Raw genomic sequence first — 12464 nt, 5'->3', positions numbered from 1 at the left:
TGTTTCGCCCTGGAATTACAAGAGGCTCGTATTTGTTAACGTATCGTTTCGGACAACACTGCAAAGCCATATTTACGTTTGATGCCTGATGTGTATATATACGGTCTCTGGTCAGGTAAAAATGTTCTTTCCCCGTTTTTGCATGGGTTTTTTATTCTCCACTGCCACCTATCGCCACCTATCGTTTCGGAGAACACTGCAGCGACGTTAAACGCCTACACCGCTCGCGCAGGGTCGCGCGAGGTGGGCGGAGCCGCGCGCTACGGTCGCTCGCGAAAGTATAAACCAGGCTTAAAACGTGCTCGCGCTCTCACAGGGTCGCGCGCAGCGTGCGGAGTCGAGCGCTACGGTCAGACGCAAAAGTACAACTGAGCCAAGAAGAAAGCAAAAATATATATTTTACTAGGGAAAATATAAATAGTAACGCACAGTTATTTGGATAAGTAACTTTAATCTGATTACTGGACTGGAAATAGTAGCGCGTTATATTACTCGTTACCGAAAAAAGTGGTAAGATTAAGCCCCCCGCACACAGCGAGCAACTAGCTGAGCAAACGGTCACGCGTGCCCGTTTGCTCAGCTAGTTGCTCGCCGTGTGCGGGGGGCTTTAGAGTAACACGTTACTAAGTAACGCGTTACTGACATCACTGTCCAAGAGTGTACAAAGCAGTAATCAGAGTAAAGGGTGGCTATTTTGAAGAAACTAGAATATAAAACATGTTTTCAGTTATTTCACCTTTTTACATTGCTCCAAAAGTGTTCATTCATAGTTTTGATGCCTTCAGTGATGCCTTAAGCTGGGCATACACTGTACGATATTTTAAATCGTGTACTCCGCTCCAGCTCAAACTGTACGACTAAATCGCAGGGTTTAAAAGTTCACAGCTCATGATTCATATACTCACACTATACGACCCGACGCTCTCATGCGATCTCACGAGGAGCGATTTGAATTTCAAACATGTTTGATATTCTTGCGACGCTGCGATTTCTGATCGGGAGTTGGTCGTGAGGTGTGAATCGCTCCTCGTTTACCTGTGTAAACTATACGATGCACGACACGCGATTGAGCCGAAACTCGGCCCGATCGCAAAAATAGTCGCACGAGTGAAAATTCGGCTGAAAATGGGCCAAAAATCGCACAGTGTACGCCCAGCTTTACATCTACAATGTAAATAGTCATGAAAATAAAGAAAACACATTGAATGAGAAGGTGTGTCCAAACTTTTGGCCTGTACTGTATGTGTGATAGATGCTTTAAGCCAAATGTGAAGGAATGTAGAACAGGTTCACCTGTTTATACACGTATTTCATATAGGGAGTTTCATATAGGGAGTTTCATATAGGGAGTTTTAACAAGACCTTTTACCAAGAGGGTCATCTTTTAATTTAGAACATTAGAACTAAAGAGACATGTTGATAATGACAGATTGCAGACAATGTACTGAGAAAGGAAATATATACCTTTAACAACCTGATAGGAGTCTCCAATATCTGATAGAGACAATTTTATTCAGATATTATTATCTGATCTTATTAAAGCCACTTTTTTGGCTGGTACTGTAATGTAACCTGTAATATAACAGGGCTGCCCTGTGTAATGTCACGTGTATTGGATTAATCTCTGTATTACACTCTTGAAGTTTAGCTTTAGGGGTTTTTTTCCATGCAGTTGAAAAAAAATTCACCCAGAATTGAAGAAAGATTCCAGATTTCCAGTGTTTCAACAAGTTTGCAAGTTGTTTTTTCCAGTACTGCACAGTTGCTCATAACGGCCAAATAATAGCTGGTTGCCTACAGATTTGACAGCGAAGCCGTTAACTTTCTGTTCACACATATCACACATTTTTCCTTGTGCTGCTTATTAACTAAGGACCAGAGATTCTGAGTGTGAGAGACTGCATCAAGAGGTCATGTCTTTCTCAGCCCCCTACTAGACCCGTTTAATTATTTTCCCACAGTCTGTGTCTGTGCCTGGGTGTGTGTGTGTGTGTGTGTGTGTGTGTGTGTGTGTGTGTGTGTGTGTGTGTGTGTGTGTTTGTGTGTGTCCCGTTCAGTACAAATCTCCATGCTCTTATCAGCCAACTGGCATCATCTATCATTCTCTCTCTCTCTCTCTCTCTCTCTCTCTCTCTCACTCACTCTCTCTCTCTCTCTCTCTCTCTCTCTCTCTCTCTCTCTCTTTCTTTGCCTCTCTCTTTTTTTCTCTCCTAAACTGGCACTTGGCTTCACACTGCAGCATCCACAGTGATGCTGGAACTTCAGAAGAAAGTATGCAAGAATGAAAATAAAGTCACAGAGAACGAAGAGACAGAAACAGACAGAGAGAGAGAGAGAGACAGACAGACAGACAGACAGAGACAGACAGTGACAGAGAGAGACAGAGCAAATGGGTGAGGCACAGAGTGAGACTCACAGAGTGTGACGCACAGAGTGTGACGCACAGAGTGAGATGCAGAGTGAGATGCAGAGTGAGACAGAGTGAGGCACAGAGTGAGATGCAGAGTGAGATACAGAATGAGGCACAGAGTGAGGCACAGAGTGAGATGCAGAGTGAGAGAGTTGAGCACCATGTGGTCTCTCCCAGGCGGCCTGACCTCACTGCTAATGGTGTATTGACAGCTAGATGAATGGATGTCTCATCACTTCTCTTAAGATGTGTGGTAAAAATCTCTTGGATTTGTACCAAACAACACTCCAAGCTTCTCACCCTGTCACACACAGCCATTCCAGCCCAGTCACACATAACCTCTCCCAGCGGCCCAGAGAAATCCATAAGATGATGTGACCCCAGAAGGTGTCGTGCCATATCTGACCAGAACGTGGGGTTAGTAGTTCTTTTGTGGAGAGAAGTATCATAAGAATGTGTGTGTTGCATGGTGTGTGCAGAGGTGTATAATCCAGGTTCAGAAAGTAAAAGTTCTCACCAGGATTTTGCTCAAGCTTGCTAGATTTTCTAATTAGTGCAATCCAGGTAAAATGAGTGGAATCAACACAATCCAGGAAGCCTGAGCAAAATCCTGGTGAGGACTTTTACTTTCTGAACCTGGATTATACACCTCTGGGTGTATGTGTGTGTGGAGTTCTCCACGTCCGCTCCCCTCTAAATGTCCATAAGTCTAGACGAGAAGATACATTTAGATATTTAGATAGGAGAGTTTAGACATGCTAATATAAGTCACAGCTTCTAAAACTCTGATTCTTATAGGAACCACTATTTTCACCTTTTCCTTCTCTCTGAGCCGGGGGTGTTTCTCTAGTTTTCTGATGTTGTGGTCACTGGGGATCGCTACATTCATCACTGCAGCCCAGTTTCGCTGTGGGGAAATCGATACCCTTCAAATAGTACCAGAGTTACATGTGGTTATTGCCAAATGTTTTGGTCAGTGTTACTCATACTTCTGAGAAGGTAGAATAACTGAAGTGTGCGGACAGGTAAGCGTGCGGACAGGTAAGTGTGGGGACAGGTAAATGTGGGGACAGGTAAGTGTGCGGACAGGTAAGTGTGCGGACAGGTAAGCGTGCGGACAGGTAAGCGTGGGGACAGGTAAGTGTGGGGACAGGTAAGTGTGTGGACAGGTAAGTGTGGGGACAGGTAAGTGTACGGACAGGTAAGTGTACAGACAGGTAAGTGTGGGGACAGGTAAGTGTACGGACAGGTAAGTGTGGGGACAGGTAAGTGTGGGGACAGGTAAGTGTGGGGACAGGTAAGTGTGCGGACAGGTAAGTGTGGGGACAGGTAAGTGTGCGGACAGGTAAGCGTGCGGACAGGTAAGCGTGCGGACAGGTAAGCGTGCAGACAGGTAAGCGTGCAGACAGATAAGTGTGGGGACAGGTAAGTGTGCAGACAGGTAAGTGTACAGACAGGTAAGTGTGGGGACAGGTAAGTGTGCAGACAGGTAAGTGTGGGGACAGGTAAGTGTGCAGACAGGTAAGCGTGGGGACAGGTAAGCGTGGGGACAGGTAAGCGTGGGGACAGGTAAGCGTGCGGACAGGTAAGCGTGGGGACAGGTAAGTGTGGGGACAGGTAAGTGTACAGACAGGTAAGTGTGGGGACAGGTAAGTGTGCAGAAAGGTAAGTGTGGGGACAGGTAAGTGTGGGGACAGGTAAGATCTGTTCTCCACGCTACTCTCTGTCTGCAGGTGCCACAGCTGAACTTCTGAATCACACTGTAAAGGTTTTAATGTAGCTCAGAAGTTTATTAAATGTCTGTCATATGTGTATATGTGTGTGTTTGTATGTGTGAGGATTATGAGTGTGTGTAGGTGTGTGGGTGTATGTGGTTATTGCATGCATCAGGGTTGTGTGTGTTGAGTTTGTATATGTGACAACTGTGAATGTGTGTGTGTGTTGTGTTTGAATGCGTGAGTTTTGTGAGAGTGTGTTTGCATGCAAGAGCAAATATTTTCGAATATTGTGAATGTGAATATCTGTGTGTGTGTGTTTGATTCCAGACACAGAAGATCTCACTCCATATTGATCATTTGCTGCCTGCAGGGTGAAGAGTCCTCTGAGAGTCTTAGCATCCTTAAACATAGCAGATCAATGAACCTCCAGTTCACACACACACACACACACACACACACACACACACACACACACACACACACACACACACACACACACACACACACACACACACACACACACACACACACACACACCTTCAGACTCAACAAATACCATAAAACAAAAGAGTACAGAGCAACAGAGTGCTTACAGAATGATGGATGGTTGAACAGACGTATGGATAGATGTCTGCAGAAAGGTCAATGTGCACATTTGAGAGAGACAGAAGGTAGAGGATGGACAGAGAAGAAGATGAATGAACGGAATGGGAGGATGTAGGAGGAGAGAAAGGTGAAGGGAATGTTAAACCAGGGACAACACCTAAGAGGAAGAAGAGAGGAGAATATGACTCCTCGTTGGGCAGACACATGGTCAATCACAGATCTCAGAGATCTCCAGCTCTGTCCAGATCTCTCCAGTTCTGTTTGTTATCTGTCATTACAAGCACGGCAGAGCTGTAGACTTGACGCTTTCACGTTTCCTGGTAACCTTTGACCCTAATAGAATGTGTCACATACCTGGTGGTTCCATTTGTGATGTAACAATGGTTTCCAGGAGCTGCATTCTGAGGGCAACCGTAGCAACATAACTACTTCACATCATCGCCATGGCTACCTTTATTATTCAAATGAATACAAATGTTAGTCTTTCTTGTTTTCCTGCATGTTAGCGATGCTTCTGTGCTGGTGGTTTAGAGAGTGGGCTAATTTCAGTGGTCAGAACATATGATACAAACCAGTGATTCAGTAGAGTCACAGAGTCAGCTGGAGGAACCCTTTCTGAAGAAGCATCTTCAGCAAACACCTGAGCTTTTTCCAAAAGTAGTTTAAATCTTATCTGCATCCTGCCTTATGGGATGCGGCCTAACGTATGCATGGCCTGTGTAAGGCGACATCAAGCAGTGTGGACTCTGGAAGTGTGTACCGTATTGAAGGCATACCGACATCTAACAAGACTGGACCAAGAACACATTCATCCTGTTAGGGAATATCATGATTCTTTGGGACACAACTGTGACCAACAAGCCATCTACCCATGTGATAAATATTAATGCAGTTTGCTGTTCCACAGTTTTTTAACTGTACTTTTGTGATGTTTAGGACCACACACCGCACCTCTGTCCAAAATCATGAGAACCAGGTCATTATTTCTGTTGTCCAGACAGTTCCTGTGTACCTGGAGCTGCAGGAGACGTGTGTGTCCTGACTCCATAGCTCTGTGTGACCCGCGGACCATAGTGGGGAGGGGGGTCAAACAAACCCTGAAGTTACTATACTGTTGTTCACTGTAGACCAGTTTCAGACACAGAGGCTTACATTGCGTTATGTAGTGTGTGTTTAAAACTCAAATCTCTACAGTGACGATCCTCTACATATGAACACGACAGCTGGGAGGAGTCCAGGTCATGATAGTCCAGGTTTCAGCCTAAAATGTTTTCATCAATGGAGATTTTCTGCTAAAAAAGCCTTTTTAGTTTCTCTGAGTTTGGAAAACTGGATGCATTTTCTTACAGTCTCAGGGCTTGCATACACACACACCCTCTCTCTCTTTCTCTCTTTTGCTCATTCTCTCTCCCTCTCTCACGCTCTTTAATATTATTTCAATTGCTATTCTGAAGATGCCATTGCAAAATTTATGACACACGTTCATTATATCACCTATTAAAATCATTCACACACGCACACACACATACATAAAAACACTATAATGATGGTAATGTTAGATGACTAACACATTTTCTTAATTTAATGTATTTTTTGGCACCTGTTACATTGCCAAAATGTTTTTCATTTGCTCATAACTTGAAGTGCAACTGTTTCACAGTCTAATAAAAATAAAAATAACAGCAACTGTGAACTGTACACCAGAGACGTTTAGAAAATGACTCATTTAGTGAAAGTGAGATTTTTAAATGCAGAAATTATGTGACTCAAAAAGTGAGAAATTCTTTAATCAAAAAGCAAAACAACACAATCTGACTTATGAGTCAACAACACAAAGAAGGGCTAGAAGTGTTAGTAAAGTTAGAAGAGCTACAAGAGCCCGCATCACCCAGGACAGGTGTCCCACGTCCTGGGGGTCTGCAGGACACAGCTGTGTCACCCAGGACAGGTGTCCCGTGTCCTGGGGGTCTGCAGGACACAGCTGTGTCACCCAGGACAGGTGTCCCACGTCCTGGGGGTCTGCAGGACACAGCTGTGTCACCCAGGACAGGTGTCCCGTGTCCTGGGGGTCTGCAGGACACAGCTGTGTCACCCAGGACAGGTGTCCCGTGTCCTGGGGGTCTGCAAGACACAGCTGTGTTACCCAGGACAGGTGTCCCGTGTCCTGGGGGTCTGCAGGACACAGGTGTGTTACCCAGGACAGGTGTCCCGTGTCCTGGGGGTCTGCAGGACACAGCTGTGTTACCCAGGACAGGGGGCACCTGCTACAGGTTCTGTTGATTTCACTTCATTCTTGTCATTCGTGCTTTAGTGAGACGTCTCTAAGGGCTTCTCCAATCACGAGAGAGGTAGAGAGACAGAGAGCAAGAGAAAGAGGAAGATGGAAAGAGAGATAGAGAGGGATAGAGGAAGAGATAGAAAGGAGGAGAGGGATGGTGAGGGAAAGAAAGACAGATTGAGAAAAATGGATGTAGACAGACGACTGTATGGTTAATGGAATATGCAACGCTGAGATTCCAAACTATTCCTCTCCACGATTTACTGTCGCTGTCAGTGTAGGGGACGTGACACTTCAGTGAGGGCAGAGCTGGGGTAGAACTGGGGCAATAGAACTGGGGCAACAGAACCGGGGCAACAGAACTGGAGCAACAGAACTGGGGCAACAGAACTGGAGCAACAGAACTGGGGCAACAGAACTGGAGCAACAGAACTGGGGCAACAGAACTGGAGCAATAGAACCGGAGCAACAGAACTGGAGCAACAGAACTGGAGCAACAGAACTGGGGCAACAGAACTGGAGCAACAGAACTGGGGCAACAGAACTGGGGCAACAGAACTGGGGCAATAGAACTGGAGCAATAGAACTGGGGCAACAGAACTGGGGCAACAGAACTGGAGCAACAGAACTGGAGCAACAGAACTGGGGCAACAGAACTGGGGCAATAGAACTGGAGCAACAGAACTGGGGCAATAGAACTGGAGCAACAGAACTGGGGCAATAGAACTGGAGCAATAGAACTGGGGCAACAGAACTGGGGGCAACAGAACTGGAGCAACAGAACTGGAGCAACAGAACTGGGGCAACAGAACTGGAGCAACAGAACTGGAGCAATAGAACTGGGGGCAACAGAACTGGGGCAACAGAACTGGGGCAACAGAACTGGAGCAACAGAACTGGGGGCAACAGAACTGGGGGCAACAGAACTGGGGCAATAGAACTGGGGGCAACAGAACTGGGGCAACTGAACTGGAGCAATAGAACTGGGGGCAACAGAACTGGGGGCAACAGAACTGGGGGCAACAGAACTGGGGGCAACAGAACTGGGGCAACAGAACTGGAGCAACAGAACTGGGGCAACAGAACTGGAGCAACAGAACTGGGGGCAACAGAACTGGGGGCAACAGAACTGGGGCAATAGAACTGGGGCAACAGAACTGGGGCAACAGAACTGGAGCAATAGAACTGGGGGCAACAGAACTGGGGCAACAGAACTGGGGCAACAGAACTGGGGCAACAGAACTGGAGCAACAGAACTGGGAGCAACAGAACTGGAGCAACAGAACTGGGGCAACAGAACTGGGGCAATAGAACTGGGGCAATAGAACTGGGGCAATAGAACTGGAGCAATAGAACTGGGGCAACAGAACTGGGGCAACAGAACTGGGGGCAACAGAACTGGAGCAACAGAACTGGAGCAACAGAACTGGGGGCAATAGAACTGGGGCAACAGAACTGGGGGCAACAGAACTGGGGCAACAGAACTGGGGGCAATAGTTAGTCAATGTGTGACTCGCAGACAGTTCTGTACGGAAACTCCTGAGGAAACCATGGGGTTTCTATCAACCACAAACTTTATGTCTCAAATCGCTCACATTCATTTAGAAACACGTCGTGTCTGTATGATCGCTGAACGCAGAGTGTGTGTCAGTTTTGTCTCACACACACCGGGTCGGCCTCAGAACACTTCCACCCTGAACCCCACTGTGTTCTGAAGGCTGGATTTTAGCCCAGGATTGGACCAGCGGCTCTGGAAGTGGTGAGAAGGCCTGCCACAGGACACTCCAAAAATATTGGCACCCTTCATGTAAATGAGCACCATTCATGTAAATGAGCTTCATGTAAATTAGCTCATGTAAATGAGCTAAATGTTAACATATACAAAGAAACATATGTGCAGTGAATGGTATTTTGAGCTTAAACACATTGGAAAGCCATTTCAGTTTTGTGAAAAAGTTTTTTGGAATAAAAATGCTAAAATTTTTGGCACCCCAGATTTCAGTCTTTGGTGGAACCTCCCTTAGTGGGAATGAGAGCACTCCGTCTCTTTCTGGAGCGTTTAACTGCGCTTAGCGTTTAGGCCAGAGAAACACTTATGGATGGAGCTTGGACCACTCTTCCATGCTGGTTTCCAGTTCATTGAGATTCTTGTGAACTGTTCTCTCCAGTTAAGACCACAGATTTTCACATGGGTTCCAGTCTGGCGACTGAGAGGGTCATTGCAAACCCTCGATATTGTGCGGCTGCTGCCACGTCTTTGTTGATTTTGACGTGTACCTCGGGTCATTTCCTTGGTGGAAGTCCAAAGCACGGCCCAGTTTCAGCCTTCTGGCGGAGGCAAGCAGGTTTTCAGCTAAAATGTTCTGGGATTCATTATGCCACTGACCTCAACAAAAGCCCCTGGACCACTGGCAACAAAACAGAGACAAAGCATCAAAGGGCCTTCGCCATATTTTACCGTGGATATGAGGTGTTGTTCTTTGAACTCTGTCCCCTTTATTGGCCAAGTGACCAGATCCATTTTTGCTTTGTCTGACCACAACACACAATTCCAGACATAATTCCAATGTTGCTAGGCAAAGTTCAGATGCTGGGATCGGTGTCTTGGTTACGGGAATGGCCGGCTTTTGTGGGATGCGTCCAAATGGCTCTTGGCGATGAAGTTGGTGACTCACCGTTGATTTTGAAATGGTGAAACCCCAAGATGCAACTAAACTTTGCAGGTGTGAGACTCCACTAGGCCACGATTGTGCTCACTGGTCATTTCAGTTGCTGACCTATTATTAATTTTTTTGTAGTCCATATCCTATCTGTGCTCTTGGGTCCCATGTGGATGAATTATAAAGGCATTTGACCTGTGTGTTACATCATATTTATACCCCAGGGGAAACAGGAAGTGGTCATAGACAACTATAAAGTTCCTAGTCACTAAAAGCAAATGCAATAAACATTTTCCAACTAAAACAAACATTCTTTAGGTTGCATTTAATTTGGTTGTGAAAAATGTTTTTGTGCTAAAACAGACCGTTCAATTTAGTTCAATAAAGTAAGGGCCTTGAGGTGAACACAACTGGACTGTTAAAGTATGTTAAAGTCTTTTTGACAGAAAAGATGTTATTGCTCATATTCATGAAGTGTGCCAATATTTTTGGACTTGACTGTAGGTGTATCAATACATTCACACAATCACAAACCTCAGGTCTAAGCAAAGAAACTTTAGCTGAAAACCAACAAATACCGGATTACTGAACATGTTCTAGGCCACGCCTCCTCGCTTGACTCACCATCTTATAGGCTACTGGCTGTTTCCAATCAGGACTCATTATCCTGTACATAATCTTTCCTAGCGTTTCTAAGTAACTGTTGTCTAGGTGCTCGGTGTGTTTGTGTGTCTGCACTTGTTGTTAGCCATTTTGCCGGTGTTTTGTCCTTTGGCTTGTCTGTTATTTACTTTTGTCTGTTTTTTTACTTTTGTTTTGTTATTTGCTTTTGTCTGTTATTCGTTATTATGCGATCGCATCTAGATCTAACTTTGTGACATATACTTAAAAACTGAGGTGCATTTTTGCAGTAATATACTGCAACCCATTTAGAGGGTTGCATGCAATTAATAATAATTAATTATAATAATTAATTAATCCCTTTCTAAACTTTAGTGACAATGATTTACCGTGGGTCTCTGTCTATTGATAAACCCAGTGTCCAGTGTGCACTGTGGCAGGGTGGTTAGTTAAATGTAGCCGGTGTAAAGATAAACTGTCCTATGAAGGACTGTTGAATTACGAGGTGATGATGTGGAGATCAGAGCCCTGGATGGATTTAGCCTGTGTGGACGCTCGTCCAGCCTCCTGCACTCAGACCTCGGTGTCTCTCACATTATGTCCACCAGCGCGAGGCTGGACGAGTCCTCTGAGAGAGACGAACCTCAGTGCGCTTTATTGCATGTGTTTCTCTCCTTTCCTCTCCCGTCTGGGTCTACGTCTTTATCTGTCTATCGTTTACTTTGCCTGTAAATTCTCCCACACTGGCGTTTTCGGTTCAACCGCTCTCTGTCTCTCTGGGCCGTACGGGAGACGGAGCTGGGTGTTGACTTGGCAGTGGATTCAGTGGTTATATGAGTGTTAGTAGTTGTGTGTGTGTGTGTGTGTGTGTGTGTGTGTGTGTGTGTGTGTGTGTGTGTGTGTGTGTGTGTGTGTGAAAGTGTCCTGTGGGGGCATTGCAGACTGACCCGTCAGCACAACTAACGGGAGAACTCATGTACCAGAAATAACACACACACACACACACACGCACACACGCACACACACACACAGAGTAAAAACAGAAATAACAAACATACAAAAAAATGTCCACAGGTCAGGCCAATGGTAGCCAACCTGACAGACAGACACCCTTAGTCTGAGAGACAGACAGGAATGAAAGAGACAGGTTAGGATGTCTCGAAATTACGTGATCAAAAAACCACCAGCGTGTCAATGAAATACAGATTTATTTGAAATGCTGTATTAATGAATGAGTAGAAATAACGACTTTGCCCTCAAACAAGGTCCCAGACATATCAGACTAACCGCGAAGCAAACGTGTGTGTGCAGGACAGGGTTTTAAAGCTCTGTAAAGCTTCTCATGAATGAAACAATGCGTCTGAGGTCGGCCCATCAGGTACATTAAAAACCGCACACGGTTCATTTTCACGGCCAAAGAGCGTAAAAGTCATAAATTCTAAACATGATCAGGATGTATGTACAGGTATGGATCCATGACTGGTCTATTAATTATTACTGTTTATTATTTTTGTTATTAATGACAATAAGTCAAAGCTAAGTATGCAGCACCCGCCTTGTCTCTGGGAAACGAGGAACATTGTTGACGTTGTATGAACCGTGTGCTGTGAACATCTGTAAAGACGAGGCAGGTCACACCTGCGTCTGTGAAAACAGGAAACCTGTGTGTTAACCCAATGTTCACCTTTGACCTGTAGGACGTTAAACTGCCGCATCGCTCCAGGAAGACATTTCATTACAAAGGTCAGGATGTAAAACCCAAGAGTCTGTTATACAGGGACCTTCGCTCGCAGGGGTTGTGTGGTTCGCCCTGGTTGCCTGGGCAATGCTGAAAGCAGAGAAGTTCCTCAAAGTTCCTCAAAGTTCCTCGAAGTTCCTCGAAGTTCCTCTTCCTCTGGAACTTATAACAGGTGGAAGTTTCTGGACGTGAGGTATTTACAGGGACACTATTACCAAATCAAACCAAAACCAAGAGCTGGTTGAACATCTCCGCGTGGCTCTTGATGGTTAAGAGTTAAATCAATATTAAAAACAACAAATAGTTATAAATCAGCACCGAGGGGTAGCGCTGACACAATGACAATTTTTGTGAATTATTTTCTCTTTAATTATGAAGCATTATGAGCCAAGCTGAATTCATTATTATCTAATAGACCTTCAAAAGGTCTTAC

General features: G+C 45.2%; 1 long non-coding RNA gene across 1 annotated transcript in view; it reads right to left on the bottom strand.

The window, feature by feature from the left end:
* Positions 1-11484: 11484 nt before the first annotated feature.
* Positions 11485-12464, bottom strand: part of LOC143501937 (uncharacterized) — a 54423-nt gene continuing 53443 nt past the window's right edge. Inside the window, exon 4 of the long non-coding RNA XR_013127029.1 lies at positions 11485-12464. This exon is cut by the window's right edge and continues 2773 nt beyond it. This is a non-coding gene — a long non-coding RNA (uncharacterized LOC143501937).

The sequence above is a fragment of the Brachyhypopomus gauderio genome, unplaced genomic scaffold (genome assembly GCF_052324685.1).
Source record: "Brachyhypopomus gauderio isolate BG-103 unplaced genomic scaffold, BGAUD_0.2 sc181, whole genome shotgun sequence".
Classification (NCBI taxonomy): Eukaryota; Metazoa; Chordata; class Actinopteri; order Gymnotiformes; family Hypopomidae; genus Brachyhypopomus; species Brachyhypopomus gauderio.
This window is presented reverse-complemented; position numbering and strand designations above follow the sequence as displayed.